This window comes from Diabrotica undecimpunctata, chromosome 1, assembly GCF_040954645.1.
Source record: "Diabrotica undecimpunctata isolate CICGRU chromosome 1, icDiaUnde3, whole genome shotgun sequence".
In the NCBI taxonomy this organism is placed as follows: Eukaryota; Metazoa; Arthropoda; class Insecta; order Coleoptera; family Chrysomelidae; genus Diabrotica; species Diabrotica undecimpunctata.
This window is the reverse complement of record NC_092803.1, coordinates 197,019,424-197,038,338: the sequence shown is the minus strand read 5'-3', so window position 1 is coordinate 197,038,338 and position 18,915 is coordinate 197,019,424. Positions and strand designations below refer to the sequence as shown.

The 18,915-nt window shown below is 32.7% G+C and overlaps 1 protein-coding gene across 4 annotated transcripts in view; it reads left to right on the top strand.

The window, feature by feature from the left end:
* Positions 1–18,915, top strand: part of LOC140432833 (neural-cadherin-like) — a 1,025,931-nt gene that overhangs the window by 866,811 nt on the left and 140,205 nt on the right. The window lies entirely within an intron of this gene.

The following is an 18,915-nucleotide window of genomic DNA, read 5'->3' as shown; positions in this document are numbered from 1 at the left end:
TAAAATATTATTGTAAATAGGGACAAAATCGATTAGCATAACTCATAAATCATTATTAATTCAAAGAAGACGGACTTAGTGTTTTTGAAATGTTTTTGAAATGTCGCGATGGCGGAAAGAAATTAATTCTTCGAATGCTAAACTATAGATGCTCGCGCCACGAGTTCATCCTTGATTATGTCCTTTTCGTACATAAGAGTCGCTTTTTACGTAGAGGTCTTACAGGACGAGAGAGACGTTCTGGGAATATTTCAAACGTCGAGTGCATCGTAATAAATTAGATTATTTAATATTTGAAGCTATTTAAATCTCAAACTTTTTGTACAAAATTGCGTATGCATCCCCTTCTTGAGAAATGTAATAAATTAGATAAAGCCTTAAGAAATTGATCTTTTAAAGCTTTATCTCGAGCATTCCGGGGTATTTAATGTTCATCAGTGGTTCTCAGACTTAATAAAAATATGAATATAGCCAATTTTAACTTGGGAATTTAAAAATATTAAATTAGCTTTTAAGTAGGGTCATATATTAAAAATATTAAGAATAGTAAAAAGAAATATATACAATATTCAAGTAAAAACTAATTACTTCCCCAAACACTGGTATTTCTATTTATTTTCTATTTGATTAATTTGTAGCTTTTTATTGTTTCTTTAATAATTTTTTTTCTGTTTTGGTCTGTTCCAGAATAATTATTAAAAAGAAATTATTATTAATGTCAAGTAAATTTATTTTTTAACATTACTTTTATTAAAATTTGCGATATTTTGTTAAAATCTAAAGCCTTTTACTTTTATCTTAGCTAATAGTCGCTTCTTAAATAAAATTTAATGTCTTCACTTAACTTCTGGTAATCTCAACGATTTTCTAAATGTTCTATAATTGTAAACCATTACTTCCTACATTCAACAAATCTCCCTTTTTATTCCTTGCTTGGACGACCGTCAGGCGGCAACACCACTTGTAAAATATTATATCTGACAATTTTATTTTATTTGCATGTCGGACCTAAAGTACTTTAATTTATTCTACCCCATCGCTATCACAACATAGTTATCTTCTTCTTTTAACACAGAAATAAATAAAGAAGGAAAATAAGTTTGGAGTTAGGTTTAGTTTTTTGACTTTTGATTAAAATAGGTGAAGCGTTAGAGCGAGAAATTTTAGTGATTATAAAAGTTTTCAAAGAGTTTTAGAAAGAATGTTGTTTGTTTGTAGTTTTAAAATAGATTAGCGTTATAAATATTCATTTTATAGAAACAAGCAGCACAAATATTTCAGTGAAATACTGAAGTATGTATTTTGAAAAGTTTCTGAAACACTTCTAATAAAACAAGAAAGCAATGTTATAAAATTTGTTTAGTAAAAGAAAGAACAAAAAATATTTGAATGTTACTGAAACTGAGTATTTCTAAGAATCAAAAAAATTATACGGACCAATAAGGAAACAAACATAAAATAGAGAAGGTGATGGTAAATATGGCCAATAAGATTATAGATGATGTAGGGTAGAGTGCTTCAAGAATGCGCACTTAAGGGCATAGGCGCTTGAAAAAATGTTCAATGTGTTTTAAATGTATTCATTTTTTGCAAATCCTTAGAAAACTAATAAGTATATTTGAAAAATTTAAACGCAGAATAAAAAATTACGTTATTCCGAGGGCCGAAAGTCCATGAAAACTTCTATAATGTTTATTTTGATAAGTTACAGGGCTGACAAGAAAAGAGAAAATTTATAGTGTGACTTTTAATTTCAAATATCTCATTCCAAAGAAACTTTTTGGTTATTCTAAAGGACTTTCGGCCCTCGGTAAAAATGCAATCTTTCATTCTGCATTTTTTTTTAAATACCTATTAGTTTTTTCAGAATTTGAAAAAAATTAATACATTTAAAACACATTGAATATTTTGACAGGCGACATTTTGCGCCTAAGCCCTTAAGGTTTAATCAAGTGCAAAATCCAAACCAATTGCGTTGAAAGTATATTTTTTATTTATTTAAGCCTGTTGATACATGAACCACAAAATCAGTGGTGGTGAAACTAAAAAAAGTGCTTTTGCGCACTCTTATAAACCCTCTTTTTGAAAGTACGCATTTAGGATTGTAAGATTGCGCACGTAATTTTATGAACATAGGCCACATTTATAAGATCAAAAACTTGCGTAGGCACTGCACTTTTCATGCCACCATTCAGCACATGGTATGCACTTAATCCAGTCTTCTGTGATAGGTTCTTTAAATGTTTTGTTGCACCCTGGACAGCTCCAAATTTTCTTATGAGGCGTTGTTTTTGGCTTTGTGAAAACAGCTTTTTCATTTTTTGTATCTTCTGTGCCAGTCTGAGGTTCACATGTGATTTCCTTTTTAAACTCCCTCCCAGAAGCGCTTGCGGTGGTGTTAGGTTATCGCCAACATCCAGTTTGAGTTTGCATTATATATATATATATATATATATATATATATATATATATATATATATATATATATATATATATATATATATATATATATATAATATATATATATATAATGAATATATATAATAAATATATATAATAAATATTCGACCTCTCTCTATCTGTCCGGTAGACTGAATATTCTGTTCTAAGTTGACAGAAACTAATTCTATCATAGGCATACTTCCTATGTCATCTGTACACTTTCATCTGTACTTTCTGTTAATCAGCTTCTCTAACATAGTGGGAATATAATTTTTTGCCTGTTTTTAAAATTTTGAAAGCTAAGGGTTTATGGTTTATTTCTAGTTTAAGACAAGACGAACTCACACTTGAGATACTGAGCTAGGCGAAGCATAGACGATAAGCTCCCATGGTTGATTGAGGTATTAATTTTATAATAGTATTTCAATTCTCTTTGGTAGTCTTATCTTTACAATCTTATCAATTGATTTAGGTAACGGAGAAATGGTTGTTAATTTAATATAACTTTATGATGTTCCAGGAGTGTTTGATAAATCAAATGTTTTTGTTTCTGGAGCTATATCAACTTTTTCAGATTAGTTATTGCAGATGTGTTGGAAACCAGATCTTCAGAAGCTGAGGGGTATTGTTTTTGATCTGTAAAATCCTTTAATACCTACCTACCTACATAACTACATCTGAACCACTTTACAATAGGGTTTAGATGTAGGTATTTCGCTGAATATGGCATCTCTTTCATTAACATGAATATGTTTCTTAGTAGTGGAATTCTCAAAAACCATAGTTGGACTGTCAAGAACATTGGGAGTATTTTCAGAGGCTGATTCAGACATTTGATGTGATCGATGTATCGACTTCAGACGTAGAGTTTTTAACCACTCCTGATTGTACCTTCAACGCTTCTAGTTCCGTAGTTACTGTAGCTGTAGCAGCTTCTTCTCAAACTGTGACAAAAGTAGCCATGAAGTCAGCGTCAGTAAATATGTCATTAAAAAAAGGGACATATCCCCGTCACTTTAAAACCTTCAATTGCATTCGTTACAGTAGCAGCTTTAAAGTATGCAGGAGCAAATATTAAAGCCATTTGGTAAACCGTAATTACCCGCCCTGGATTGTTCGGCAGCCATTTTTCACATTCGTTGGAATAAAAATTTTTTAGCGGGCAAAAAAAATATCTGTCAAGTGGCTTCATACGGTGACTACTATGAGGAGAAAGTGTTAATGCGATAATGTTATATTGTCGAGAAAAATCAATTGCTGCAATGGACCAATGGGAAGTGTGATTATCCATTGTCAATAGGACTGGTTGTTTCTTTGTAGGCTTAGCGTGATAAAATGTGTAGCATAATCAACAAATAGGTCCTGATTGATGAAACTACTATCCAACTGATGATGGTGGAGCTCGATCCAAAAGTTCTGTCTTCATTCTTTTATGTGGATATATAAATGCGGGAGGAATATATTGTCCAGTAACACTCATTGTGCATACAACAGTAACATTGGTTTCCCGTTCTGCGTTAGATATTTTATTGACACACCTTTTACCTTTTGTAGAGGAGGCCTGTTTGGGACAGTGGAAAATCCCGATTCATCCATATTGTAAAACCCAATAGCCATGGCTATTAACATAATTTCAGTGTATAAGAACTTTATTAAATAGGGTTAGTTCAAAATAATTAGGAGAGGTAGTAAAGGGTTATACAGATAATAGCCAAATCAAGTTTAAAAAAAGTCTTACCAATATTGCTGTTACACACACTTGCGGTATTTATTAGTTTTTGCTCGCGGCTGTTTCTCGTACGGGGAAACTGTATTTACCAGATTCGACATACGTATCTCGTGGTACTAACACTAACATCAAGAGATAGAGCATATTTGCGTCTGTCGCGTAACTATGAGAGGGAGAGAGAATGTCTGTTACTAGTGGCAATAAACAGTTGAAAGAGATTACGTCTGTTGATAGCTGCAGTCAACAGTCGAAAGAGATTACGTCTGTTGCTAGCGGCAGTCAACAGTCGAGAGAGACTACGTCTGTTGCTAGCGGCAAAGAACACTTGAGAGAGATTACGTCTGTTGCTAGCGGCAGTTAAAAGTCGAGAGACTACGTCTGTTGCTAGCGGCAAAGAACACTTGAGAGAGATTACGTCTGTTGCTAGCGGCAGTCAACAGTCGAGAGAGACTACGTCTGTTGCTAGCCGCAAAGAACAATTGAGAGGGATTACGTCTGTTGCTAGCGGCAGTTAACAGTCGAGAGAGAGTCTTTTTCGTTTGATATTTTAAAACTGTCTGTATTTCTAAAGGGGTGGGGTTGAAGTGGGAATAGAAATCATTAATAAGGGTTGGAGTAAGATAATGATTTTAAAATTGAAGTGAAGAATAAGTAATTAGTACAGCCAAAAATATGACATGGTTTTTACATGTGCAAAATTGAACAGATGACTAAAAACCAATTAATATTACCATTATCTTAATGGCATTACTTCACTCGTTAGAGACGAATATCCCACTGAGCCTATAAAAAGTATATGAACAAGCTGAATTTTGCTGAGAATGTCAATTTTGGGGCACCAACAAAGATGCAAAAATGGAACTACAGATTTTCATAAAACCGCTTACACTGTGGTTCATTAAACCCAACAGCCCTGGGTATTAAAATAATTTCAGTGTATGAGAACTTTATTAAATAGGGCTGGTTTGAAAATAATTAGGAGAATAGGGCTGGTTTGAAAATAATTAGGAGAGGTAGTAAAGGGTTATAAAAATAATAGCCAAATCAAGTTTATAAAAAGTCTTACCAATATTGCTGTTACACACACTTGCGGTATTTATCAGTTTTTGCTCGCGGCTGTTTCTCGTATGGGGAAACTGTATTTACCAGATTCGACATACGTACCTTGCGGTACTAACACTAATATCAAGGGATAGAGCATATTTGCGTCTGTCGCGTAACTATGAGAGGGAGAGAGAATGTCTGTTACTAGTGGCAATAAACAGTTGAAAGGGATTACGTCTGTAGATAGCTGCAGTCAACAGTCGAAAGAGATTACGTCTGTTGCTAGCGGCAGTCTACAGTCGAGAGAGACTACGTCCGTTGCTAACGACAAAGAACAGTTGAGAGAGATTACATCTGTTGCTATCGGTTGTTAACAGTCGAGAGAGAATATTTTTCGTTTGATATTTTAAAACTGTCTGTATTTCTAAAGGGGTGGGGTTGAAGTGGAAGTAGAAATCAATAATAAGTGTTGGAGTAAGGTAATGATTTTAAAGTTGAAGTGAAGAATGAGTAATTAATACAGCGAGAAATATGACATGGTTTTCGCATGTGCAAAATTGAACAGATGACTAAAAACCAATTAATATTACCATTGTCTTAATGTCATTACTTCACTCATTGGTTCAATTCAATTCAATCATTCGTATCTAACAATATCCCACTGAGCCTATAAAAAGTATATGAACAAGATGAATTTTGCTGAGAATGTCAATTTTGGGGCACCAACAAAGATGCAAAAATGGGACTACAATAACAAAGATGCAGTGTGTTACTTTTCTTCTCCTAAAACCGTGCCTCTTAGGGAGGAAAACAGTAAACATCGATTTCTCAAGAATGTGTAAACTGGCGCCGTAGAAAAAAATGTATTAAACAAGAAATGCAGCTGAGATAATTTGTAACAAAAAGTTTATTATCGCTTTTTCTGTAGAACAAACCGTTCTCTCAGAAACAACGCTTGAAGCGACCGGCGATTTAGAATGTCAGCTACTCGCGCGAAATCAATTTTAAATAAAATTCGCATGGTGGCGAGCAAAATTACAAGTTATTTATAAAAAAACAATAAATTCAATAGAAAATCTAAACTTAGATAACTTTGGGCATGTTATAAAAAAACATATGAATGAATATGTGCAAGTATCTAACATTTTAGTAGTAGACTTATTCATATATTACAAACAAAAAATAAGAAGAAAATTAGTTACAAAGTTTTCAGAAAAATCAAAGGGCAATTCTCAGTTGATATATTTGGTATATTTACGTTTCCACTATTTTCCATTTGTAAAGATAGCAGGCCGAGTTTTTTACTAGGAAATCTAGGAGCGTAAACATCAGCGGCTGATATCCTTTCACTGGGCACAAACTTTTATGTGTTGGGAAAAATAAAAGAAGGACAAATTGAATGTTAAAGGCATCGTCTCGTTCAAAATAAAATCACTCGAGAAAAGATTGCTGGAGTGAAAAAAATAAGTGAAAATACTGGAAAATATCCACAGGGATTTTGTACGAATCCAATAAGGCCCTTGCAAAAAACACTACAAAGAAATGTCTGAATTAATTTTGATTTTGGTAAGCCTTTTAGGGAATTTCAAAATTGAAATTTTTTTGTTAAGGTTCAATGAATCTATAAGTGATTGAAATGTATAAAGATTTTATTGAAAGAAATAAATCAAGTGTTAAATATTATGTGTTTAATAGTAACGACAATTTTTTTATTCCAAAAGTGAAGTAGCTTAAAAAGTGTTACATAAGATCAGCAAGTAGCTTTTTCGTATATTTTAGACTGATTTCTGTTTCCTTTTTTGATATATTCTTCTATAAACTTCTTAATGCATCGTGTATTATTCCAAGATTATCTCAGAGTTCATTGTATCGCAATAATTAAGATACTTTAAACCGTTGAAGGCTATTATTGTATTACTAGTGATTTTGCCGACATTTTGCCTTCTTCCTATTTAAGGCTAGGATGACAACATAATAATATTTTAATCTGTTGTACTTATGAAAACTTATGAAACCGACCTACATATAAAACCAGCGTAAAGGCGCGTACAGACTAGCACACGTATGCGGTGAGAAGCCACGCATATGCGTGCGTACTCAAACCATTCGCGCTCAGAGCATTCGTTGAAATTAGAAATCACCGCATATGTATGCGTGCTCAAGGCGCTCGATCCATTCGTGAAAAAATGTCCGAGGAGCTGCTTATGGTTAGTGCCGCGTTTGTGGTTATTAGTTCATTAAAAACGAAAAAAAACAAAGGAAAAATAGGCGATGGTGGGCGACGCATTAATTTAAAAGTAGAACCCTACAAATGAAGTCCGATTTACTAGTAGATTTGGCGTTAGAACCTAATACTGGACAATTTCAAAATTTTACACGTATGTCAGTAGAAGACTGTGAACGCCTTTTAAATGATATAGGCCCTGTAATAAAGAAAAACGAGACAGTCTTAAGAAAAGCCATACCTGTTAAGGGACGTTTACTGATAACATTAAGATTTCTGGCCACAGGGGATTCTTACACAAGTCTCCAGTATCTTTTCAAAGTTTCCAAACAATCTATTTCACAAAAAAATAGTACCCGAAGTATGCATCTTCTTTTTTTGTTTTTAAATAATGAAACTTATTTTTTGGATCTCATAATATAGGGTTTTCTTCATACAAATCTATTAATTGCAAACATTGTTTATTTGACCACTCCATTTTACACATAAATCAATAAAATGAATAAAACTCAATAAATCCATACTTGTCTTGCAAATGCAACAAATCCTCACGCTATTCGTCTAAACTCACGCTATCCGTCTAAACTGAGCGCTAACGCACACGTATGTTTCTTTGATGTGTGCGAAGGTTACGAAAGCGCCGTCCACATTTGCACACGTATGTGTATTCGTGGCTGCTCACCGTATGCGTTTGTAGGTCTGTACGCTCCTTAACCCTAGTTTGGCAATTTATTTGTTGGGAAAGCTCGAGTTTTTTATTATATTTTTTACCGATCACCAAATTTACAGCCAATTTTTAGGATCAATAAAATTTTCAAAAGAATTAAAAATTAAATTTTTAAAATAATAATAATAAATTTATTTCGGAACACACCAATATTTAATTAATTGTAAAAGAAATTCGCAATATTTTGATATCTCTTTTGATTATGCAATTTGTGATGGTAGGAATAAATTAAGTTATATAAAAAAAATTTAATAACGAATAAAAAAATAATAAATGTTTAACGATTCTTCTCAGGTTTTTTCATACCACCAAAATATTGTATAAGGTTAGCTCAAACATCTTCATTTAGCAATTCATCTTGAAGATTGTCTTAATTTTGATCTCTCGATAGGTTATACTCGTAGAATTTTGCTGTAGGTTAGAACATGTAAGTCTTTTCAACCTTACAGCCACTTCCACTGGATGAAATAGTACTTAAACCTTCTCTTCCATACAAAAAAAAATTATGTTGCATATCTGGTTCTAATATGAAATTCATTATAGAAATTGGATTGTTTAGTGGACTTCTTAAAAATGGCTTTACTTTATAATCATAATCTCCTTGTAAGAACCCATTTCTATTATCTCCATTTAACAGAATTATTTATTCCTACCTGGTAAGTACATAGAAAAACATATCCAAGAAATATCAGAAAATTGTCAGAATTTAAAATCAATATTTCGTATATGCCGTAAACAAAGTCAAAAGTCAAAATAGCCTTGTTAATAACCAACGTCCGAAACGGATAGGGCAAAGGAAGAAGAAGAAGAAGATTCCGTATATTATATAGAAGATTTTCTAGTACAGAACAGTAGTTCAGATTTCTTTGTTCACATGGCGTTAGGATTTTAAATCTAAACTAACATAAAGCTTTAAATTATTTTGTATTAAATGCCACATCCAAAATATTATTAAAACTAATTATTAATCATATTAATATGTATTTAATACAGTATTACTAATTCAATGTATCGTTTCAAGAACAAAATGGTGGTAGTTCAGGTTTCTTTATTAGATGGCGTCGTTAGTTTACTGGACAAACGATGTGACTTGTCAACATAGCTTTTTATATAATGCTTAATGTTTCTAATTAAAAATTTAGGGGCTGTAGGGTTGTGCTATAGAAGTAGTACCTTTTATTGGAACGACTACATCGAGCGTCATAGACGGGAGAGATGGTTCTTGATAACTGGTCCTCATAAGACACCTAACTCTCACTTTTGGCTCCACGTGCGGTAATGGGGGATTATAACTCCAAAGCAGGAAAAAAGCGAAGTCAGTGAAGTAGTTGGCAAGTATGGGTTGGGAACAAGAAATGAACGAGGTGATCAACTAATACAGTTTTGACAGGAGAAAAACTAAATTACCACTAATACTTGGTTTAAGTTACCATTAAGAAGATTGTACACTTGGAGGTCACCACAGGACAGGACTGGGTACATCGTTAGAAAGCAGATAGACTTTATAACAATTAACAAATGATTCCGTAACGCAATAATATCAGCCAAAACATATCCTGGAGCTGATATAAACTCTGATCATAACCCTCTTGTAGCCCAATTACGAGTCAGACTAAAAATCTTAATCCAGAAACAGAATAACAAAAGATTAGATATGGATCAACTTAGAAATCCCAAGATAAAAGTCAAGCTTACAAATAGCACTAATAGTAATGTTGCTTTAACAACCAATACTGATGATATTGAAAGAAAATGGATCAACTTAAGGGACGCTGTATGCAACGGTGCGAAAGAAGTCATTGGTGACTACGAGCGGATTAGATAAGATTAGATTATGTGAGGTCGTTAAGGCCATGCGGCCTCACCGCACTTCGACCTATAGAGATCTTTTGTGCATACCTTAATCTAGGTAAACTCTAGAATGCCAATACTTCTGATGAAGTTGATTAGCTTCCTAGGTGACTTGTTTCCTATGTCAGAGGACGCCAGACTGACCTCTCCTAGGAATTTTAGTCTTTTGCAGAACAGTGCTACGCAGTTGCATAGTATATGTTCTGCCGTTTTTTTTTCATTGTGACAGAAACAACAGTTCTCACTATCTGATTTGCCCATCTTCTTGAGATGATATCTCAGAGGGCAGTGACCAGTGAGAAGGCCAGTGACCATTTTGATATCTTTTTTACTCATTTCGAGAGGGCGGTTTGTTGCAGTAGGCGACACTTTTATGAGCCTTTTTGCTTGCCTTTGTCCTGGTGCGTTAGACCAATATGATCTTAGTTGATTGAGTTCCCAAGTACGGAGTTCCTCTCTGATGTGGCTTTTCGATAGTCCACAGAAGGGTTCCGGACCCTGGAATGGGGTATTAGCTCCTTCTTTGGGAGGCTGTCAGCTTCCTCATTTCCTGCAATTCTTGGGCACTTATGTCTATAGCATGTATTTCTGCCTGGAAGATAGTTGGGGCGTTTCCAAGAGATTTAGATAGCCTGAAATTGGGCCCAGTAACTTCCACTCCTGCCCTTTCATATATCTTAGATCCATCCGTATACCATACGAGTGAACCTTCTTCCACTTTTGGTTCAATTTCTTCACCCATTTGGTGGTTTTTTATGACCACTTCAAAGGGTGTTTCAAAGTCGAATTTGACTGGCATGTCGGCATGTCCTTAGAATCCGGGCGGAAGAAGAAGAACAAATGGATGACAGATGAAATATTACACCTTATGGACAGAAGGAGGGAAAATAAGAATAATCCCGAACAATATAAAGAACTGGATAGAACTGTCAACAGAAAGATAAAAGAATCCAAAGAGAAATGGTTTCAAGAAAAATGTCAAGAGATATAAGAGCTAGAACGAAGACACGATAGTTTTAATATGCATAAAAAAATCAAGGAGTTTACTTATACTTACAAGAAAAAACAGTTTGGTAGGTTAATAGACGAGAACAACAAACTTATGGTAGATAAAGAAAAACAGTTAAAGACTTGGGCAAATTACATAAACGATTTGTTTACGAATTATCGTCATATTTCTACGAACACTCTTGATCTGAATGGACCAAAAATATTGAAAAGTGAGGTGATAAAAGCTGTAGATCAAACGAAAGATGGAAAAGCAACAGGATGCGATAAAATACCAGTCGAATTTTTAAAAGTTTTTAACGAGAACAACCTGAATATAGTATTGGAACTGTTCAAATTCCTCGGGACTGGTTGAAATCTACATTTGTGCCCCTTCCCAAGAAATCGAATTCTAAGACTTGTTGTGAATATCACCTTATAAGTTTAATGAGTCATACCCTTAAAGTATTCTTGCGTATTATCCATTCCAGAATACGAGCAAAATTAGAACACAGCATAAGTAAAACACAGTTCGGTTTTAGATGCGGTTTTTTAACTCGAGCCGCTCTTTCCAATACAAGTCTTGATTCAAAAATGTCTGGATCAACAGAAAGATGTTTACGCCTGTTTTATCGACTATGAGAAAGCATTCGATACTATCAAACATGACAAACTCATAGAACTATTACATATTAGTTAGGTTCTATTAGTTCCTTAATGTGGGTGGAACAAATAAAAGAATTACAAATGGAAAATTAACGACGAAAAAAGTAAGATAATGATAATCAGCGGCAAAGAAGATACGGAAGATAATGAAATAAAGATAAAATATAAAAACTCAGATTTGGAAATAGTTACAACTTACGAATAGCTGAAAAGTGTACTAACGACAGAAAAATAGACTGGGAAATAACAAATAGAGCAAAGAAATCAAACAAGTTATACTATGCGTTAGCCCCATTGCTAGAAAGAAAAGAACTTACACGAGAGACAAGGATAAAACCACATATTTAGTGGCTTTACTACTTGCATCTGCACTAATGATGAACTTATTAGTCCGAAAACGTTTTGTGATGTAGCAGAAAGGGTATTTTCAGAGTATATATACCTTTTATAAAGTAATTTTTGTGATTCGTGGTATACAGCCAACTTCAGGAATTTCATTTTCCTTTTGTATTTTATATCTTTTCTAAGAAGCTATATAGCCCTTTCTGCTTTTATAATTTATATTCCATTAGTTGCTGACTTTAAAAATATGTCTATGTTGATACAAGTCTTATAATAAAATGTACTATCCAATATTTTAAATTCATCGCACACTTCTCAACAAGAATTTTAGCTTGTGACATTCTGACGAAGCTTCCTATGCATATAATCCTCATTTTATACATATTCGTTAAGTAATGTTGATATAGTATAACTTGAATCCCTGTTGTTATGATGCCACGTTGATTTATTCTGAGCATAGATGTCATTTCCGGTGAAATTTTCGTGTTTAGTTATTTATGCAACGGGAAACATGAAACATAAGCTTAACTTCTAATATGGCATAATATAGTCATTCTAAACAACAGTTTTCATTGGTGGAATTTGTTTATCATTCGTAAAATGTAACGTAGGTATTACAATATATACAAACAAGTATTTTGATCTATAAATAGACCTTTTTAACGCACTTTTTAGCTAAAATATCTGTCTTTAAAAAATTGACAATCAGATATAATGATCCTTAAAACCGGAAGTGATTTGCCGACATTGCAGCCAACTTTATGTGAAAGTCAGACCAAAAAAACCATTGCTTATTGACAGGCTGATGTGTTAGATTTTGGACACATTTTACTTACCCGTATTTATTTTAAAATCTGACATCGCGGTTTTAAGGGGTATATTAAGGAGTATAACACAGGCGGTTAAATGAACTTGATTGCCACCTGCGACTTTGTGTTACCGCACCTGTCAGGAATTGTATTCCTTAGCCACGAGCCACTAATAACACAGCTGCTGACCTGTGCTGTGTCCTCAGTTAATCCGCGGGTACTTGTTTGGCTAAGACTTCTTCGTACCTGCCCTGCATATCTCCAGGAACTTCCCTATCAGCTATTGGGACGCGCCGTGTCGGGGTTGAGGACTCCCCCGCCCAGTCTGTCTTGAAAAGAGTCCTCCTACTTAGTTTAAAGTCTCTTCTTTACGCGAGTTGAGACCCGTACGGTCTTTCCTAAGAAGAACATTCCTACATTTATCAAATTGTAGTAAAGCCGATGGTTTTTAGACAACATCTAACTATATCGGAACTTTAAATATGCTTGCACGTAGGTATAACTACATTTCTTGTATCGGCATTTAAATAACATTTATAAAATCTTAAAAATTGTGCACCGTTAAAAATGTGGACTATACTTAAAATAAAATCTAAACTGACTTTTCTATATCTTTATTTACTCATACTTTGAGTATTAGAAGCCAGTTTATATAAAGTGCTTACTTAGATGAATCTATATAATGTAAAATGCAATTTTAGATTCCCCATGTCGGTCCATATATCGTTTGCTTGCTTTGTATATTGTAGAAGACACAGATGTACGTAAGAATCTGAATTTGGTTTCGAACAAGTAGAAATCTTCGAATTTTTACCTTTTGTTTAATATTTTAGCATTTAAGTTACCTTTTCCGAAACCTGACGATGCATAGCAAAATTGTAGTAGCGAAACCGGTCATCCAAGGTATAATAAATTGATAGTAAGTCTATTATTTATTTCTTTTACCTACAAACTTTCTTTCCATGAAAAACCGACAATATTAAGAAAATGCTTTAAGAACAATATTAACGGAAAAAAGCAGGCTCTAAAAGAGTGTATGTAAGAAAGAGTACGAATGAAATAATGTATGTTTTTAAAGAGAAATCACTCTATTGGAAAGTAATTGCGTATGCGTTGTAATGCAGGAAAATTTTACTTATACATCAATTTTATTACACTATTCAAGCGAATCATTCATCGCAAGCCACCAAACACGGATCGTACAGCATTGGTTACATATTTACCGTATTTTTTAATAAAAAAATAGCGGCCCTGGCGAGTTTTTCCATTTGCCATTAATTTGACACAGATGAAAAGGTTTTCATATGAAGGTTTTTGATTTATACGTAAACACGTTAAAGTTTACTGACGTTATGGAATTATTTTATCTCATAAAGCGTACACAAGAAATATTTATCTTTTCATAAATTTATGTTCTATTTTGATGTTACATTTATTTATTTTATCTCGCCTATTGAGGGCATCGGAGCTTTTTCTTTGCCAGTTTGATCTAGTAATCTTTCATTATTAATATTATAATATCTCTTGTTCTCGGTTTAAATTTATTTTCATTTTGTTTGTGATAGAAACACAGGTCATAGACATAACGTATGAAAAAGAAGAAACACTAGTAAATATCTAACTTAAACAAGGAAAGTGTGGCACCAGAAAGGTTGCCAGTTCATATTTTATTTCTTTAGTAGATTGAGAAGAATGGATGTATATCAGTAAAAAGATTTTTTACAAAATTTATAATTGAACACTGATATAATGATCACTGTTTGAACATGATTTTATAATTACATATTTTTTTAGTAGATCGATATAGTGTTTCAGTAAATCAGTAAATTGAAAATTGAAAGTTGAAATAAGTAGATCTACTGAAAAATCAGTAGACCTGATAACCTTGCGAGAGGTAGTAATGGGCAACGTAAAGGCACCAAACATGGCGGTCACATCGAAACTGGTTTCACTTTGCGAAGGTTTATTAAATGAGCGTTACATGTCCTCTCTCTTTCCTTGTCTAAGATATCTAAGGTATATTAATGCACAGAGCATCTTGTGTATCATACCGTCGTGGTACTTGCAATAGGTCCTATGTAAAAAAAAACTTTCTGGTTTATTCAACATAAATGTCCAACTCAGTCAAATACACAACCCCAATAAGTCATATGTCGATGAGCCAATGAGAAATCGGTTTTTGCTTCTCTTGCAATGGGTCGATTATTACCACGTTTTTATTTGGCTGATACAATAAGTCATACGTCAGAGCAAGTAGTGAATGTAACATCATGTAGTACTGTTTATAAATTTTTAGTAGTACTAAGTAATCTATTAGTAGTAACTAGCAATTTATCTATTTACGCGCCAAAAAAGATCAGTGCAATGAGTGTACTTTATACAAAAACGGAACACTTGATAAAGAATCTTTTCAGAAACATATTAAAAAGATGAAAGATGCAAAATCATCAAACGAGACTGATAAAGACACTGCTTTATCAAACACAGATACCAAATGTTATACCTGCAGTAGATTTACATTTAAAGATCAGTAGGAAGACGCCAGAACTTGTCGCTGAAAAACCTGAGGAGATGGTTCGACCGCTCATCCGCAGAAATCTTTCGCGGATTCTGCAGTTTCCAAAACTACAGTTGCCATTTGGATCGCCAACCTTTGAAAGGAGACGGCTCCATGAGAAGAAGATTTACAGGCGGTTCTGCTTTCCCCTCGCCTGATTGCAGCCGCCAATTATTACAAAACTAAGTTGAAAGTTCATTATTCAAGTATATTATAATTAAGCTATGTAACAGATATGTAACTTGTTGTATGGCATGAGGTGGAAGGAGGACTAGAAAGTGATGTTTTTCCACGATTGCAACTAATTTTATAGTAAATGAAATTGGTATAAAGAGCACACTAAAAAAATTATTATTTGTAGTAATATTAGTATAAAATACATTATTATCATAGAACAAAAATATTTAGAGGTTCGAATCGAAACTCAGAAATCGTCCGTTTTCATCCCTGCTGACTACATAAGCATTATTAAAAATACACGAATCAACAATTCTTATAAAATACACTATCTAAATTATGACTATTTCTTTCAATATAATACATCTACCTATAGTTGTATTAGATTATAATCGAAAAAGGAGATCCATTTATCATTGTCGTGATCTGTTATCAATACATACCAGAAGGGATAATTAATTATAAACTTACCATGAATGATAACTGGACTGAGCTTCCACAACGGAAAAAAAGGAGTTAGACACTGAACGTCCAAAATTGTACAGAGGCCCTTGCCCTATTGAAAAATCGAAGTATGAACACCTTCAATAATTAAAGCAGTTAATCTCTCAGGACCACCGCGACTTTTACACCAACCTTCCAAACACATACAAAATTACTTAAATACTTTTTACTTTATTTGGGTTACATAAAAACAGAATTTAAGAAAATTTAATTGTGGATTTTCCTTCCGTCAAAGTTTTTGTAAACACGAAAAAGTAGCCAATTTATGGTATGGTTTATTTTATATTTTTTGTTCAATACTTTATTTTTAAATAAAATTATTAATTCACCAAATTATTTTATTGTATTATGCCTTATCCTAATGATTTTTTTTGTTTCTTCTTGCAAAATTTGGCCTTATGTCAAAAAAAAAAACAGCCAACATTAGAGTGTAAAAGGTCGTATGTCATCCTAAATGACGTAATCAGTTAAATTACTTAAAAAATGATTTGATGCATTTAAGCAGGTCATGATTTGGTAAATAAAATAAATAAATAAAATAAAATTGTAAATAAAATTTCGAACGAATTGGTGAGGAATTGTGAAGATGGGAAAGTTTGTTGTCCTTTCTGAAAAATTATATGAAAATGACATACGACATATTGCAGGTACCACGACGATACGCTCATAAAAAAATTGCTTTGAGAGGTAATACCATAACAAGGATATTATTGTCACGGTCAAGAAAGATGATTTCGTGAGAAATAAATTAAAATCATATACTGGATTTTTGAAGTTATACTTCTATACGCACGGTCGGCGTTGGAAATTTGCATGAGAGTGAATCTGTGAAACCATTACATATGTAAGATAATGAGTAAGTGAGAGACAGAAGATATATTTTCTCTCTCTTCTTCTCTCGAGAATTTGTTCCTTTTGTATTATATATTTAATATTATATATATTATATATATATATATTATATATATTATATATAATATTGTATATATATAAATATATATATATATATATATAATATTTTATATAATATAATATGTATTAATATTATTATTTATGTTATATGTTTTGTATTATTTAAAATTAAACGTTTATAATTATTTTAGGTTTTTGTATTTCAAAATAATCACTGTATTACCGAGAACTATCAATTTTGAAATCCATTAGGATCATGTCTAATTGGCAAATCCTTTACGTGTTTGGTTCATACGCTGGTGGTTGTGAGTTCGAATCCCAATATGAATTTGCTTTTTTATTTTTGAAATGTTTAAAAACCTCACGTTAATGTTATTAAATATATGTAATATACTCAAAAATGCTAAATTTTAAAATAAAATGAAAATTTACGACATAATGCGAGTTGTTGGTTTTTTATTTTTATCTTCGTAAAGTAAGTTATATATATTGGCAGTTTTAAATACTTACGAATATTACATTTTAATTTATATTGTATTATTATATTGAATTATGTTGCAGTGTATTTAGGGTATTGTTATATTATTAACAAAATAAACAATTAATTTTACTGCAGAGTATGTGTAATTTTTTTTTTTTTGCATTTAACTCCTTTTATACATATATAAAAATAAAAATATATATTTTCATTAAAATATTGATACAATCCTTCATTTACTATACTCCTATTACAGGTCAAATGTTTATATACAGCAAACGATGCACCATATACCTATATAACTAATCCTTTTTCTCTTTCTGCTCTCTCTTACCTATAGCATTACATATGTAATGATTGTGCAGATTGACTCCTGTATAAATTTTTAACGGCGAACGCGTGTATAGAAGTATAACTTCTACCGACAGTCCCACTGGACTGCCACACCCGTTTTTGTTTTGAAGTTTGATAATATAAACGAAGATTAGGCAAAATATAACATCTGCCATTTTAAAACGTTACAACTCTATTAAAAATATAGTATGGAATTTCCTAGGTTCAGTCCAATAACGCAATACCCGGTATATTTCAATAATTTTAATAGACATAGCATCCATCACCTTATAAAAAATATTTTATCATATTTTCCGGCTTTAAAAATGTTCTAAGTGACTTCTCAATTTTTTGCACTAATGTAGTTGCAACACAAGAGCATATCAATCAAAATCGATAATTTCAAAGGAAACGCCGCTGTCGCATACGTACACATACATTTGACAAATCCATAGTAAGCTTAAGGGATTAGCTTTGATGCCTTTGATCGTCCAATCAGTTCGGGCACAAAATTGGTGTATTATAGAAAAGCAACTGGCAACTCCAAACCAAACGTCTACGAGATTTTAACCTTGACAGAGTCTACCTCGATTTTCATTTGCTTTAACCGGATTTCAAACGTCTTATGAAGTCGGGTTTCTTTGGGCTTAACTTTAGATTGTTTGTTGGTAGGTTTTGATGCTGAGTCAGTCGAAAGTCACAAATAATAAATGATAAATTATTGACATAATTGATAATTAAAGACAGAGGCAGGAAACTTTTACGAAGAATTGGGAAATATTACGAATAGTATAAAGCCAAAATAAATTAAAATAACTCTCGGTGGCTTTAATACTAAAGCAGGAATTGGGGCGGTAGATTATACTGTAGGACATTTTCGATTGAGACAAAGGAATAAACGAGTAGATATATTGGTACAGTTCTTTCAGAAGAAACATTTACTATGATCTAAATACATGAAAATCCTGGCAAGATACTGAACAACATGTAGTTAGGAACCAAATTGGTTTCATCCTAGGAAACAAGACAGTTAACGTTATCGTTAATAAGACGTTAACTTCAACCAAAACTCTTAGAAAAACTATACTCTAATTTAAATAAATATGAGAAATACGACATACAAAACAGTGGAA